Source organism: Megalops cyprinoides, chromosome 1, assembly GCF_013368585.1.
Source record: "Megalops cyprinoides isolate fMegCyp1 chromosome 1, fMegCyp1.pri, whole genome shotgun sequence".
NCBI classification, from domain to species: Eukaryota; Metazoa; Chordata; class Actinopteri; order Elopiformes; family Megalopidae; genus Megalops; species Megalops cyprinoides.
The window spans coordinates 43,481,761-43,500,085 of NC_050583.1; the positions used below are offsets into that span (position 1 = coordinate 43,481,761).

At 38.2% G+C, this 18,325-nt stretch overlaps 1 pseudogene; it reads right to left on the reverse strand.

Moving 5' to 3' along the window:
- Positions 1-9,792: 9,792 nt before the first annotated feature.
- Positions 9,793-13,417, reverse strand: LOC118786545 (annotated as a pseudogene).
- Positions 13,418-18,325: the final 4,908 nt, after the last annotated feature.

Here is an 18,325-nt window from a genome sequence, read left to right on the forward strand (position 1 = left end):
AAATATTTTTAACAAATATGTTATGTAATTATATTATATGGCAGTATTACACAAAACGAATCTTTTTTTGGAATCATGTATAGGCTGTTCTATTCATGTTATTCTGTCAACATAGACATCAGAGTCTGATCCTTGCCCAGAGCTCGAAGTGATAAGAAGGAATGGACTAGAAGCCAGGACTTTCTTAATAATGCACTAGCTGGGTTCACTCACGGCCAAGTTTCAGATGCTACTGTTTTACCAGGATTCACTACAATTATTTATTAGAAGATGGTTATTTTTTCCCGAGGTATGGGTCCATGGGCGCGTAGAATAGCTGAGGTTAGTTGAGGTGTAAGGTATAACACGATTTCAAATCCTACGGTCATAAACGTAAATACAACGAACTGATTTGAGTTAGAAGAAGCAACTCGGGCCTGGAGGAAGAAGAAAATTATTCAATAATGATATATTCCAGTGTAGCGTTACAAATTTGTGTTGATGCTAAGCTGGTGGCTGGAAATTGGTGGTAGTATCTTAAGGTTGGGAGTCCTATGACCGAAGTTCAATTGTGCTAATATTTCTTACAATGACATTGCATTTCAAGCATAGCACTCATGTTTCAGTGTCTTTATGGCTAACAGTATAACAATGAACAAATGCAAATGTAATATAAATATTATTATATTATGTAATCATGTAATATTATGTCCAGATGTGTAGTAATGCACAATGTATTCTAATGTTTTTTTTTTTTAAATGTCACCCTTATTTGCAGATCAGTCAAACACATTGTCTACAAGCTGCTGATTTCAAATTGTACCACCCAAACATTCAGTAGGGTATTAACGTTAAATATTAAGCATTATGACCAGACGTTCCACTTGTAATTTGGATGAGTCCTCAATATTATTTTCGGAAGGAACATGTAGTGTACAACTTTCCCACTTTAACCTTAGGATATTCCACAGCTGTTGGAATCTTCTGTGGTAAATTATAATTCAGACTGTTTAACTATTAAGGAGTAGTCTTGTCAGTTTTCTGGTCAAAACAAACCATTTTAGTTTTTTTCACAGTGTATGGTCAAAACTATTCACCATGGTACACAATTTAAGTTTAAACTTTCCAAATCAGACCTGTCATTCATTTTTACTCCTTCATCCTGTTCCGTCATTACCTCTGTCCGTTTCTTGCTCTCTCTCCTTCTCGTTCTGCTAAATACCTGGGGTTTCTCTAGACTCCTCCTTGTCTTTCATTCAACACACTTCTTTTTCCTATAAACCTGATTTACAAACACCTTTCTCTTACCAACATACTACACAGAAATGACTCACTGAGTTGGTTCATGGCTCTTCTTTACTTCTCTTTACAAGTTCCTCTCACTTTTGCTGTTCTGACCTTACGGCTACTCTTCATCTTCCATTGTAAGATAACTTTCATAGGCCTACCTCTCAGTTTCAATTTTACCGGAGATACACCTGATTAAATAGGTCTTCTTCTTGTGTGTTTGTGTGTGTGTGTAAAATGTAACCTACTATATATATATATATATATATATACTATGAGGTAGGCCTATATACCACCAACCAGTAATTTTCTGGCCCCGGTATTTAGCCTATACTACATCAATACTTCTAATAAAAAGAGGATTATGTGCAGTTTCACACCTAGTTTGTTTGAGCATTTAACTCGAATAATTGAGCATTTCTATTCGCGTCGACATTGTTTGAAACGACAATATGCAAAACCTTATTATTAATTTAATCGCACCATAATCCGCAATTATTCAGAAGACTATACCATAGTGATACCGAACCGATACTTGAATGTTTGTGATTTTGTACAAACACAGGCAGGTTCAAATGGAAATGAACCGTGTAAAAGGGTAACAAACTGTAGGCTAGTCTCCTGGGGTGACGCTTCGACTTCGCAGCAGCTACCACAGAGTCAGTGCTAATGAATTGTTTTCCACAGATAAATGCAACGTTTCACCATATATGCTGTTTATATCGCAGTTGATTAGCTAAATCCTCAAGTCACACACACAGCAAGAAACCAGCAGGTAGGGAGTGGGGGAACCGAGGGAAAATGAATAGGACCAATACCTGAAAGCAAATGAATTATGGTTTGTGTGCTACACCAAGTGGATTAGGGAAAAGTGAATTGAATTTGACAGTGGACTTGTATTCCCGATAAACACAAATTCAGTTGCATTTCTTCATTTCTTTAACATGTATCGGATAGGAACAATTTGCTTGTTAACGTGCCAATATTTTAAGTTGGACAGTGTGTTTTACGAACATTCATCTGGCACTCTAGATCTACGACCGTGCTGTGTGTTATATTACATTATATTACCACAAGATGGCGCATTCTTTCTTCCTATGGAACTGCTCGATTCAGACACCTTTTCGGTTTGAACAGCAATCTATTATCAAATATGTTGTTTACTCTTAATTTTATCAAGGTTATTTTCAAGACGTATAATTGATTTAGAATTTATATACATGTGATACTTCAGTTCTGAATTCACTAAATTGGTTTTTCGATGATTGTCTCCAAGTCTACTTATCTTGGCGTCTTTATCGAACATACATGTGAACGAAAAAAGCGTGTTCTGAGTTTACTACTAGATGACAGGTTCTGAAAAATAAACCAAATTTGTGTGTACAGCAGCCTAAAAACAAAAATGATCTCATTTAAACACACGTATTTTTCGGCTCGAAACATCTATGCAAAATACATCTAGGCAGGCAAATATCATGGGCATTAATTATTGCATAGTTTTACGCAGAATTTCATTTACGGCTCTTGACATATGAATGAACCACTGGCCTTTTTTGTAGCAACATGTATAATAGAACGTTACACAGTGTTATGTATATTACCCTCATGTAGACATTGTTCATTTAGGGTTTGAATCCAAATAATTATTAACGTTTGTGCAAAACATTGAAATGAAGCCTAATTTATCTTTCCATTTGACAAATATTTTGCAAGATAATAGTATAATAAACTTTTTCAGACCATAAAAGAGTAGTAATAATATATACATACATATTATATATATATATATATATATATTTTTTTTTTTTTTTTTTTTTAATTCTCATTATAATAAACATATAAAGCTAGATTTATCACGACCTTTAAATGCATAAGATGATCAATGTACATCAGTTCCTTCTTTACTTCTTTACGAAAAATATGAATAGGCCTATTTATATCATTCCGCTCTTATGCCGCCTAAATATTGCAGATAGATCGATCACCGTTTCCCGTGGACAGTATGAAATATCTTTCATAAGCAATTTGTTCATATCAAGAACCTTTTTACGGGTTGACCGCGAAGTGGTTAAAGATTCAACAGGAGTAGACTCTATGGCACAGCAAAAACTATGGCATGATACTACCAATTCATTATATGTAGGCTATTATTCTTTTTATTTCAATACATTATGTCGTGGTTTTATCTACGAATATCTTTCTTGTTTTACTTGTCGTGATTGTAATAAAGACAAGTATCTCTTGCAATGAAACTGTAATGTACATATGCTAAATACGTCTGAGTGGAACAACGCCCCATATTCGTCAGCAATAGTACACAAAGTCTATTTAACATTATTTTGATAAAGCTGCGAAAACACTGTCCAGATGCAGTTAGTATTCGACTACCGACGTACTGAAGCGTCACTGACAGAACTCCACCCACCAGCGCGCTTACCCTATCAGCTATCGCGTTTACATAAGCAACGAGTCCCATAGGCTTTGCTGACTTATGACTAGAGGTCTCCTCCTTTCGGTCTGACGTTTGTAAGTGTTTGCCAATCCAAACAGACTACCATCTTGCCCAGCCTCAAAATCCTTTTTAATATTCATATAATTTATTATCATATTCAATATTCATAGTAGGCTCAATATGATTGGTTAATAATCTAGCTACCCGCTTTCTAATATAAGGCAAAAATATAACTTTGCAATACAAGACAATTTAAAAACAGACACTGTTGTAGTTAACTAGTATTTATTCACTTTGAGCAGAAGCATAATCCAGATGAAGCACAGTAGAAGAGTTAAACTTTAAATCCAAATGGGCTATTTTGTGTGAAATATTCCAATAAACAAAACATTTACATTTTCTCTGCTGCAAGATAAGAATGCTTATATTGAAAACGAACGAAAAATTTAAATCTGACTGTTAAAAGGCAGACATGGTGCGCAAACATATCCTTCTTAGTCTTTCATAACTCTCAGTCAATAGAAATGTCCGTGCAAATATATTTTGCATATACATGCAGTTACATTTGATATGTAGGCAAGTACAAAAACGTACAATCTGATTCATTTACGCAATGTTGTGACAAGGAATAAATATAATGTCAGAATATTACTTGGCCGTGCGACAGGACAACTCCGGCATCGCTAGAAATGGAGAAGAAAAAAAAAAAGACTTTCACTTAGACACAGGTATGACACCACCAATCCCCGTGACGACTCACCAGCAGACTGTCTCCACAAGACAGGGTCTACTCGATGCAAACGTATTTTATAGCGTTTAAGCTTCATAAATATTAATTCCACATATATAGTCATCGTCTAAATTAATGGAGAGGTGTGTTTTTTATATATATATATAAGAAGCCAAAAATGCTCATTTTCTGGGTCTGCGTTTTATTTGCTCGTTCTCCACCACACGTGTGTTTGGTTTTCGACATTACTAGAAACTTATTTTTTTTTATATCTCAGTTTATATGTCAATTATAGGAACATGTTTTTTTTTTTTTGGCACGTTGTTAATCACCCAACATTGAACAAATGTTATATTTCAGAAATTGTATGGTCAATAACTTACAAACATGTTGTAAATTGTCTTTGGACGTTGCGAAGCTTCAATTACCAAAGAACATACGGAGAACAGAGACCGCGTGATTCGTCAAACAAACAGCTAAATTTGGCAACATTAAGACAGGTTTGGAAAGCATCAGTTTACATTAGTGTACAAAGTTTTGCCACATTTCAATGAGCTAACAGAGAAGAAACACATGGTAATGTTATGCGGCACTACTATTAAATCAATTTCCTTCCTTCCAAAGACAGGTTTATGAAAGTACAAAACAATTTTCGGGAGACAGATCTTATAAATTACATTATTTATACAAATTAGGTAATAAAACGATTGTTTCATCCCACATAAAGATTTACATTACTACACAACACATATATAATACAGTAAGGTCTGCACGGGACAATGAGGTTGGTCTTGCCTATCGTTCCAGCTGTATTTGGTTCACTAATGGCCATTTCATTTGTTCATCTGCCGACTGCAGGGCCTGAAGGAGACATAAACAAAATTAGTATTTTGAATAAAAAAAACATGTAAAAACACACACTGCGAAAGAGCAGTGTTTTATACACACACTCACATACACCCGGCAGGCTTTGGTCTTTAAATCCTTTTTTTATGATCATTTTTCAATGATATATGCCAAAAGCTGTATATCATCACAATAACTATATTCATCATGTATAATATTTTATGATCAAGATTCCTTGCTGAGACATTTGATCCACCCACAGTGAAGAATAAAGACTAAAAATCGCCAGCAGATGTCCCCATAGGTCTAATATATGTCACTCCAGTATGTACTCTTGCATTCTAGTCAAAATGCAATACACGTGAGCCTAGCGTCGGTTCTTTAAGGGATCCCAGTAACAGATCTACACAAGGGAGGTTTTAGGGAGATGCCTATACTTTCTGAATACCTGTGCAAAGGGGATTCTATCAATCAGACACAATACTGCATTTTTACACTTTATATAGCAGTGTACTGAAAAGATGAATAAACATATCAAGATTCACAACATTTTAAAATCAGTGAACTGAGACACAGCCTTTAAAAAGACAGATTCACACCTTTTATAAGGAAACTGTCTTTACCTTTATTTCTTTACTACCTTTGCATTTGAATTCTCATTGTTTCATATTTTTTTTTGCAAAACCAGTCTACACTCAATTATGAAAGAACTTTGTTGAAACTAAAAAATACTAGCTTGCCAGTGACAATAATACATACCTAGAAAGCTTAGCAAAGCAATTTAATGCAAACCTCTGTACAACAGAACAGTGTTGAGAGTAAATGCAGTCAGTTGCAACTTGCAATCTGATGTAATAAACTGTTCAACACCAATACTCAGTTCTATAAACAATGCCAATGCTCTCGTTTTTTGTTGGATGTCATTTCTATCAGTGTCTTTTTAGTGTAACCAGCTTCATTTATTCATTTGAAATTAATGTGTGTTTATAATAATAAATTTTTACCAATAGCAGTAACAGGTATTTCACAGGCCACAGACATCCAATCAGAGCTCATTAAAAGTGGTCCACAATTAATTTAGCCGAAGAATGCCTTCAGACCCCTTAATATAATATTACATCTATGGTGTTTGCCATACACTGCCACCAGTACTCACAGCGCTACACCCTTTGTGACGGGTTAAATGGCCTTCAGCAAGCATTTTTGCAAAAAAACAGAAAGTATCTCAATAAAGCACCATTACATCACCACTGTGGTGATATCATGTAATGCTTATCAAAAATGGCTACAGCTGCACTCGAGGGTAGCTTCAATCATTCCAGTATTGATTCTCGTACCAACAGAATGTGCCGGTAAGCAAAGCAATGTGTTCCACATAACAAGCTCTGAAATAAGACTGAATTCTCTATCAACTGATATGAAGCAGACTGCTTTGGTGTCTGCTGTAAGTCCCCCTTTTATAAAAGGGGGACTTACTGTGGAGGTCATTGCCAGTTTCTGTGAGATGTGCTGCATGGGATTACAGCAGAGGGTTACTATGACAGCAAAGCGGGCTGTTTTTAGGATGGGGTTAGACTTCTGCAGGAATACTGTAGATTGCCGTTCCTAAGCTATCTGATCCACATCAAAGTTCCAACAGTGCAAGCTCATCAACATGTTTCACTAGCAAGACAACATCCTGAGTCTACATACACTTGCATATGTGATTCCATCCAGCACTTATAAGTGGCTGCACATGGACGCATCAGTTAGCAACTGGCAAGACCTGGGGCAGCTCCCACTAAAATGCAGCAGGAGTCTTATTTCAGTCTCCAGGCAGTCACTGTCTCAGCTTTAAACATGACAGAATGTCATGTAAAAAAAAACAGCAGATGAACTGAAACTTTGTACCAGATTTCCAATCATTATACTGTGTTTGAAATTAAAGGTCAATGAATGCCATGGAGGGCCAAAGGTTTTCTGATTTTCACACAAAGATCCTAATTATGTGACTAAATCAAAAAGAAAATTTAAGCCCAGACACTAATACAACTACATACCCAATGGACCAGATCTGAGGATATGTCTACAACATACTCATATCAATATACACACACAACAGTACTTTTCCAATGTATGCATGCAATATATTTTATATCTCAAAAGAACAATAAATGCATTATGCACCTATTTTGCCAATATTATAACAAAAAAAGCACATTTGTCTGAGACTGCACTTAATGCCATTTTAAAACAAAGGCTAGTGCCCTCACACTGGGCCCAAATTTCAAATTAACACTGCAACAGCTTAAGTTTCATAGCAGCTTTTTTAAAATAAACAATCCACATGGAAAGAACCTATGACTCTTTCTGCATCTCTCTCTGTACAATTATACATACAGTAATAACTCCTTTAACACATTTTACATTTATGAAAAAAACTGACTGTTTGCATAATGAAATGTTATGTAATTGTTTCAGATACTATTAAAATCTGACTTTCAAGACATTCCTCTTAATGATCTATAACAAAATTTTCCAATCTGTCCCAGGAAATCAAGAGCTCTCTTGGCTTGAATATCAATTGCCCAGGAACACAGGGTTGAGCATGTGAATAGGGACAAGCTACAAATGTATGGCAGAGCTTACCTGGGCCATGATCTGCTCTGACAGGGGGTTCTCATTCACCTGATAGACAAGTGACTAAAGAGATTAGAGCAGCGAGCCACCAAAAATGTGCTCATCATTAGGACAATCAGCTTTGAAGCAAGGGGGCCACCATAATAAATTATATATAAATGAATACCATAGTGAAATATTAATTAGAATTCAATATGAGCTCATAAAATAAAATTAGCAACAAGGCTGTCATCAATAAAATGTAAAGTCTAGTAAGGATCTAATCTAGTAAGTAATATTTCCACAGTTCTTTACAATCACTTCACATTGTAATATTTAAAACAGTATTATTCATGTAAATACCATCTACATCAGTTAAATATGACCAGAACAAAGTATGCTATCAGGACAAGTTCGATCATATACATTGTTTGTTAATGCACACCCATTAACAAACAAATCAAATGAAACAATTAAGAGCTTTGTTTATGAGAGTTGGACTGGGCTTACATGAAAATCTCATACACTGTGAAAAATTGTGGATAGCCTGTCTGTAAGCACACACAAACAGATACCCACAGATACCCTGTGTCCTGTGTGTGAGTCATGAGGCATTTCAAAGAGCAGTACCCTGGACAGGACTAACCAATTATGTCCGTTCACCCGTGCTTGTGTTTGGAGTGGGCCCTCTTTCCCAGCAGACTCACACACAACCAACTCAGTAGTTGAAGGCCCTTGGTGAGTTAGCACTATTCTCTCATAGACATACCTGCACTGTCTCTGCCTCTCTTAGGCTACATGTCCTCCCTCTTGTCCCCCTGTTTAAAAGTTACCAGTGGTGTAATCAGAGGAAGAGCCCTGGGATGGCTTTCAGAAAGTCTGGTGAGAGATGGTGGGGGAAGGGATGCAACTGAACCAGCAAAAAGGTGAAATTGTGGCAGAATAAGACACAAGGTGGGAAAAAGGAATAGTGCAAGAGAAGAAGAGATGTGCGGCAAACTCTCCATAAACTTTGTACACTGATTCACCTATCTTCCAGTCAAGACTTTGGTGCTGTGGTATGACCAAGAAGGTTGAACAATCACATGACACGTAGGCTAATTTAATTTTCAAAGATTTCAGCCCTAATAATACCAGAATAAAAGTGAGGCAGCTGGCTAACTAGTATGCAATGTGGTCAGGGCATGATTACACAATATTTGGCCTCAGTAGGTGTGTTCATGGAATCGGTGATGAAGAAGCCTAGCCTAAATTCTAAAGTAAACATTGAACATGTTCATCCAAAAGGAGACAACTGGTCACTACACGCAGAGAAGAAGGACACCTTCTCTGTGTGTAGTGTTTGTTTTGTTAACTCTTGTCTTTCCTTCATGTTAACTTGTAAGTTAGCTACCTAGAGGTGAATATGATTGGCAAAATGCAAGACAAGACCTGCTGTTATCCAACATTACTGACAGAAGGATACAGGAGGATATTAACTTTTTCAGTTGGACACTTAGCTAGCAAGCCAGCTGTAAGCAACAAACTAGCAGTTGTACCAACTGTATTGGTTGGCAGTTATTTGTTTTTACCAGCATGAGAGAGGCTTGCCATTTGCAACATTCCAAACCAAACTGTTAAGATAATGTAATGTAACATACAGTTTGTTTATTACAGAGACTAATGTCTGTTGAGGGTCATAACTTGGGTGACAGAAACAAATCAGTTGTGTACCTGGTCCTTACCTTGTAGTTGACCTTCTGAATGACTTGTGGGGGTCACCCTCAGCGTCACCCTGACACCAAAGAGACGGTGTCATCTTCAGGCAACAAGGCCCACAAAAATGTTATTGTGAGTGTACCATGGTGACATTACTCAATCTGCACATGCTGCCTCTCTCGCACACCCCCTTCTCTTTCTCTCAATTTCCATCTATAATTTCATCCATGACCAGGAACACTGCATCCATGTTGTCCAGCAGACACCTCTTCTCCACATTCCTTCTGCAGATAGGCATGACGAAGTAGGATCAGCATGGGTTATTACAATCTTCAAAGTCACTTTTAGTAACACTGCACAATTTCAACGAGCCACAGTTTATCACAGGGCCTTACTATGTGGCGTACTGACATGCAAAATACTCATGATGTTGGAAAAAAATCTTGATACCACTGCATCCACACACACGCACGTACCATCAGCATGGGCTGTGCATCAGTGTTCAGAAGTAAAGAGATGGCTGGGAGAGGAGGGAGAGTGGCTACTGCCAACCATTTGTATTCTGCACATCCACTGCATTGGTTTCTATGGAAACAATATCAGCACCAAAAGCTCTTCTTAGGGGGCTTCCTTCAACGACCGCAGAAAGAAACTCTCCTTCACAACACTGCAAAACACAAGGTTTCCAATGTAATCACCTCTGAGGACATTATAAAGTGTTGTATGAAGTATATAAGCCAATATGTAAGCACATTAATAGGTAAATTTATGAGAAGAAGAAAAGGCCCCCCATGACAAACCCTTGACACACCACACTAGCGCTGCAAACAAACCATTCAACTCAGCCCGCATGGATTTGAGAACTAGCCTTAGGTACATTAAACAAATATGTAATATGTATGGGCTACATCTGTCATAAGTTGTTTCCCCCTGCTACAGTCAGCAAATTCAAAAAGCCCCTAACTGTAAAACCAGTGCACAAGTTGATCACACTTGTTCATAAATATGACACAGATTGTTTTTGGATGCAAGTGGAGGAAGCAGCCATAGAGCCTGTCTCTTACTCATTCATTCACCAGCTTAGTTATTACTCATTCCCTGACTTGATCAATGAGTGACCAGGTCATGTGGCAGTGATTGACAGCACCTTGTTTTAGTACTAGACAACCATGAGAAGCCGTGACCCCTGAGTATTACCTGTTCAGTTCTTGCTTGTGCAAAGTAAGGATCTTGCATTTAGCAGACAAAACCATGTCTGGGGGTATGGAGTACTTACCCTAAGATCTGGCTGAGCAAGTCAAACAGGCAGCATCAGCATTAGCTAATAAGACAGAGAAAATCAGTGGTTATTGAGCATTGGCTGTCTAACAAACCCAAAACAGGATCTCATCTCAACCGTGCAGCCAACCAGCCACTGACGTGGTATGTAACAGTTATCATCATTGTTATCATCACCCTGAATTTACCTTGTTTTCCTGAGGGCTGCCCACCACACAGAGGAAGAGGTCAATGCTGCTTTTGTAAATGACAGTCATCCCCTCCAAGAATGCCATCTCATCTGATCAAAGGAGAGGAGGAAGACAGATAAAGAAAGAAAGAAAGAAAGAAAGAAACAATGAAAGAGAGCCTTCATTAATCTATTGTGTATCCAGATACCACACCTTGTGTGTGAGCATGTGGCTGAAGGCCCGTGTGCATGGTGGTTTGAGACACTGTGTGTTTAGCTACTCCTACCTTTTGTTAGCTAGCCAGCATATTTCCATAAAAGGCAGTGAAATGGGAGAACCTGAAGGGAATCCAGACAGAGCTCTGCAGAGTAATCCCAAACTCCATGAAGCAGAGATTGGTGTACAAGACACAAAGTAAATACTTTGAGCTCCAGTAAGTCCTCACTGACGGTATTTCCTCATTTATTTATATGCATGTTAAATCTTGCTCAGCAGCAGCTGTGGCAAGATTGTCTTGGCAGTATGCTTCAGTTCAGGTCATTTTCGTGCCAAGAGGTGAACCCCCACCTCAATCTGAGGCTGCATGCACTCTGGAAGAGGTTTTCTTCAAGGACCTCTCTGTATGGCTCATCCTTCCCTCAATTCTGGCCAGTCTCTCTCTGTCCCTGCCACTGAGAAGCACCCTGATAGCATGAGGCTGTCACCACTGTACTGTACACTGTACACTGTAGGGATGGTACTAGCCAGGTGATGAGCAGTACCTGATTTTTGCCATACATAGCGCTTGGAGTTCAGCCCAAAGAGTTCAATTTTTTTCTCATCAGACCAGAAAAACCTTTTCCTCATGGCCTCAGAGTCCTTCAAGTGCCATGGAACTCGGGCGGTCATATGCCTTTTAGTCAGGAGTAACTTCCGTCTAGCCATTCTACCATAAAGGCCTGATTGACGGAGTTCTTCGGAGATGGTTTCCTTCCGGCAGGTTCTCCCATCTCTGCAGAGGACTTCTGAAGCTGTCCGAGAGGCCATTAGCTTCTTGGTCAGTTCCCTGACCAAGGCCCTTCTTGCCCAGTTACTGAGTTTGGCTGGAGGACCAGCTCTAGGAAGAGTCCTGGCGGTTCCAAACTTATTCCATTTAACAATTATAGAGCCCACTGTGCTCCTTTGAACATTCAAAGCATTAGAAATGGTTTTATACCCTTGCCCAGATATATGCCTTGACACAATTTGATTTTGGTGGTCTCCGGAGATTTCCTTGGACTTTATGGCTTGGTTATTGGTCTGACATGCACAGTGAATTGTGGGACAGATATGCACCTTTGTAAATCCTGTCTAATCAATTCAAATTTCCAGAAGTGGATTGCAATCAGGTTCTAGATACATCTCAAGGATAATCAAAGCAAACAGGATCCACCTGGGCTCAATTTGGAATTAAATAGCAAAGGGTCTAAATATTTATGTAAAAGAGATATTACAGTTTATGATTTTTTAAAAAGAAATTCGCAAAACTCTCTTGAATATTTTTTGTCAGTATGGGTTATTGTATTTGATTGACAGCCAAAATAATACATTTAATCCATTTTAGATTAAGTCTATAACACAACAAAGATTGCAAAAAGTGAAGGGGTCTGAGTACTTTCTGAAGCCACCATCTTAACAGGAACCAGATCCTTAACAGGAACCAAGGAGTAAATATAAGGAATGTGTCAGCATTTTAATCCCATAAACAGTAGGAACCTACAACATTCTATCTGCCTGTTCCATTCTTCTTTGGTGCTGAAACTGCTCAAAGTAAGAATGGCCAATAAGTGAAACCCAAAAGGACGAGTATACACATACTGTCAGCTTTGTATGTTTTGTTGAATATGTTCTGCTCAAAGTTCTTCTGCTCCTTCATGGAGGGGTATAGCTCAGGGTACTGTAAACACAGAAAAGGACAAGTCAGGAACATTTGCCTACTGTATATCTAATGCATTCCACTAAAGAGGCTATATCTTATTTTGATGTAACAAAAGTGTTTTATGGCAAATGATTGCATTTTAAGGTCTGTGCCTTTATTCAAAGTCAAGGGGAGACTCCAAGTCACAAAACAAAAGCTTGCGTTCTCTACCTTTGATAACAGACGGTTCCCATCATTGTCTAGAATGAAAACAGCTTTCACTGTGTGGTTCCTAAAAAGATATGATTATTATGATTATAATAACTGAATTAAACATACATATTTTCAAAGACACAAAATATTTTAAAGCATAGTATAAAGCATTATTAAACAAACCAGAACTGCAGTCAAATATAGTGATGAAACCATGACAATTGTGCCCATCTATTCAACTCCAGGAGCTCCATTCCATACTCTTTACCTCTCCTCAGCAGCAGAGCCATCCCGAGCCAAAGTTCTGTTATGCACTGACCGCCTCAGACTTAGAGCCAAAGTGTATCACAGAACTTGGGCCTGGGGACACATAAGCGGAGAGCCTACAGGCCAGCACATGACAAACAAAGATGAACCCTGCATAATCTGGAAAGATCACCCTACAAACTCTTGATTCAGTGCATTTGACCCTGAACTGTAATGCTTCAGTTTCATTAAACAAAATAACTTAGGGTGTGTGTGGTGTGTAAGTGATTATTAAATATCTTTCTGAATGGAGTCTCAGTTGGATGTGGCAACATTAAGAAAGGACAGACTGTTTTCAGTTGTCATCGTCATCCTAGGAATACACAATCCTGAGGATAGTGTCTGCCTATCTTGAGCTTGCGGATTAAACCTAAAAAAACCTGGTTTTCTTGGGACTTAATAAGTATGATGCTTCAGTCAGAGCACATCAAAGAATAAATGGCTCACGCTAAAGAAAATATACAGCCAAGGTAGTTGTACCTTGTGCCGACGTACTGTTTTTCACGGTAAAACTTTCAGATGATTTTCTGGTCGAAATCAATATTAATGCAAAAATAAACCAAAATTCGCTTACGTGAAACGTAAGGCTACCTGTGGACCATTCGATCCACTGTTTCAAAGCGTGCCCAGCGACACAGTCAGACGACAAGACGTGGCACTGAGTTCTCGGCTGTGCGATGCTATCATAATATCATTATATGCCATATGCGACAGTATAGTTGACAGAGCTTTGCAAACCAAAACAGCAGGTTTTTTTGAACCGCACATCTGCATGAAAGTGTATTTTCTAGACACGTATACTGGTTCCACGTGTCCATGATCTATTGGGTATTGGGTGTTTGGGTATTACAACAACCTTGCTATTTATCGCGTTTCCACAATCGCTGCTACCAAAAGTTTTTCAAAAGACACTTACCTAGTTAATTTCTCAAGAAATAAAAGTGTAACCAAAACATGCTGCTGCAATACATTTCAAGAACTAGATATTATTTAAAAAAAAAAAAACATATTACAAACTGAATGCACTTCTGAAAACGCCGCTCGTGCTTAAGGAACATACAATTGATAAAGTAATGATGCAACCTGATTCAGACCATAATATCATGCCAGCTGTTGGGTCTACATCTCAGAACCCAGAAAATTGTCCGGTGGACACAAAACTACTATTTTTCAGCGCATGCCAGGGACACCCTTAAATTGGAGACAAATCAGGACGAGGAACTGACAGAAAATAAATATAATGCAAGAACTCCTTACCAGAGCCGTCAACTCCATGATAGTGTATTTCTGTGTTGACGTGGACAGACCTGAGCTGTCATTTCAGTAGACCTCTTAGATCCCTCTGAGTCATAGGTGGGCGGGCCTTCTGCGATCAAGCGAAACTGAATTACTGTGTCGGCCATTTTGGTTCTTAAGGTATAACTTTTCTTATGTGTCGGCCCGATAACGGGTTGCGCCACAATGGCGTCAGTATGTACGGTCGTTCAAAAAGGACGCTAACCCTCGTGGCATTATCTACTCGTAGTGGCCTGTACGGCACAGTATGAAGGTGCCTAATGTGAGGACACATATCTGCTGCCATGTTTTCATTCGTATATTATACATTAAATGGGTAAAACAATATTTTTTCAGAAAAATGTATGCATTTTCACACTTTAATTACAAAGCACATGGAGGTATTGTATTTGAGCTTTCTGTAGAAAGAGTTTCAACAAATCCTGCTCCAGACATCTTAAATAGCTTCTAATCAGCATTAGTTAGACAGCAGGAAGCCAGTTCGATTTTTAAGTGGTTTGTGAGTATGTATACAAACTGCTGAAAAACCTATTCCTGCAACACCCTGACTGCTTCAATTTACATTTCCGAAACAATAGTGAAAACAATAGACGTCAAAACAGTATAACTAAATAATTACAATGAAAGCAACCGACAGGAAAGAGTAAAACAGCAGCATTTACAGGTTAAATCTTTATTTAAAAGTATTAATTATTGCACATCCCATGAAGTTAGGCAATGGTCTAGTTGGCTAGCTAATGTGTATAATTTATGCTTGTTACCTGGCTAGTAACCTTATTAGCTATGAGACAATACATATGGCTTTCATGTCACCAGTGAATTTTCTGAGGTCTTTTTTTCTTCTGCGTGTTTGCTTCTTTCTTTCTTTCCCACACACAGGGTATACTGTTACACACAGTTTATACAGGTAATACTCAAAAGTAGTTTTTGAGTAAATGAGTAATTTGTGATTTTGTGCAACTTTAATTGTAACTTTAGTGCAACATTACAAGAAAAGACTCTGCCTTTTATCCAGCAGTGCATTTGCCCAGGACTGAACGTTAGGCTGCCTATCTGAGTCCCTTTCCCTGATTTTAAGTATAGTTATTTGCATTGCCTTCGGGTTCTGAGGGCAAGATGTGCAAAATGGAAAATTGTCTGAGGTTGCCAGTGTTAAGGGTGGTAACTGGAGTACACATTTTCCTGACTGTGTTTTGTATTGGTGTAGATCTTTCTCAGGCTTGTTGTGGTTTTTTTTTACTGGGTGCAGTTTTTTTTTTTTTTTTTTTTTTTAACTTTTATTAACATACAGCAAGGTAAACATACAGAAAATACATAAACAGATGATGCCAGGGGATCAGAAGACTGACAGAAATCATAAATCAGCTCAAAAATATTAAACAGGGTACATAAATTCAAGGTTTTAATAGCTTTCCTATTTTTAGAGTATAGGACTGATGTAATGTATTGTTTGATTTCGTTTTCAAAAATTAAAAAAGAAGGTTTATGATTGGAGAACTTAGATTTATGAATATGTGGTTTTGCAAGTAATAAAATCAAATTGATGATATCGTATTGATTTGCCTTGGTAGTAGAGTAAGTAAAAAAGCCAAACAATACATTATCATAGGAAAGGGAAAATGCAGAATCAATATATTGGGAAATAAATGTAGAGACATCTAGCCAAAAAGTACTAGTTTGGGGACAAGACCAAAATAAATGATATAGATCTTCTAGAACCAGATGACAAAAAGAGCATTCCACATCAATGTCCTTTTTATATCTTTGTAGAAATACCTTGGAGGGATAAAAACGATGAATCATTTTAAAAGTCACTTCCTACCAGATTTTCTTCCAGTCCAGGTCTGAAGTAAGGTTATTCCAGTAGGGACCCACATTTGGAACAGCATTTGTTTGTGAAAATTTGACAATTTTAAGGGGATTTTTTCAACACTGTAGCAGCACAGTAAGGCAAATTTAAGGTCTCCAAGTTTTGAGAACAAGTATTTGGGAATAAAATTCCAAATTGGAGTCGGGTTTCTAAGAAACTGTTTAATCCAATTTATCTTGAAAGTATTGTCATGATTGGAAAAATCAAGAAAGTTTAGGCCACCATGTTCATGGGAGTTCATTAAAAGTGATTTTCTAATATAGTGTGTTCTGTTTCTCCACACAAAATTATGAAGTATGTTATCAATGGCGATATAGGTCTGTTTGTTCACATCTAGAGATAAGGCTGCATAGGTAAGTCAGGATATGCCCTCTGCTTTGGTTAGCAAAATTCTTCCTCTAAGGGATAAATCTGTTTGAAGCCATAAATTAAGTTTTTTTCTGCACCTTTCCTATAATGGGGTTGAAAGTCAAAGAGCATCTGGTGTCTTTGTTTTTGTTAATAACAGTTCAAAGGTAGGTGACTGAATCTTTCACAGGAGTGTTAGAAATAGAGGGAACACTGAAGTTTTTGAGGGCCAGCAGCTCACACTTACTGATGTTTAAACATAGCCCAGAGGAGGCTTGTTGTGGTCGCTCTCCCTCCCTCACATGCACAAGCATCACTACACGACCGGAAGTGAATGATTGGTGTCGCCAAGGCAATGGGGGAGTAGGTGGGACAGTCAGCCAATAAGACGATGACTGAACTAAACACATCTTTTAAAATGGAAGCAGCAAACATTTGTGTGTGGTGGGCTGGCTGGGTAAAATTGTAAGGAGCCCGCGAGCTGGGAGAAGCTGCTGCGAATTTCTGATTTTATGGGCTTTATTTTCCATTCACCGCTGAGCTCAGCGAGCTCGCATTTACATTTACATTCATTTAGCAGACGCTTTTATCCAAAGCGACTTACATAGGTTACAATTCTTTACAATGTTACAATGTTTTACTAAGGCAATTGTGGGTTAAGTACCTTGCCCAAGGGTACAGCAGCAGTGTCCCAGCGGGGATCGAACCGGCAACCTTTTGGTTACGAGTCCCGCTCCTTAACCACTATGCTACACTGCCGCCCCGTTCTCACAATGTATTTTGCATTGTATGTCTCGTTTTTTTTTATCAATTATCAGTAAACTGCAGGTCTACTGACCTCAGTAGTAGCGATACCAGCGTCCCTATGCATTGGGAAGTTGATGCCTTTGCCCATAATAGGCAAGAGCATATAGGCTAGTTGGTAAGCATGCGTGAGTTTTGGCATGGTGTGGTGTTTTCTTTTCTTCTTAACTGTGTGTATCATTCACAAGGATTACGGTGTTCTGGGTCTTGGGAAAGTGTCGTACTACAGTGTTTTTTTCTCGTGTGCTCACAGGGCCCGGTGTTCAGCGTACACTCACTTGTGCAATTGCATAGGGTGGCTACCTCCGGGAATGCCTACTGTCTAACTGTGTTTTAATATGATTGTGACATTAAATTGTTATTTCGGTTACTCAGTTCCTCTGATTGAGTGAATCATTTACAGGATACTGCACATTTCATTAAGAAAAACGAACCTGAAACTAAAGGGTTCCTCCCCTAACAGAGGGTGGTGTAGTCTCTATATAATGGGCAACCAAGCAGTTGTTTTTCACCTCTACACAAGTATTACCAAGGATACTTATTTGGAATTATAAATTCATACTGGATTTGCTGG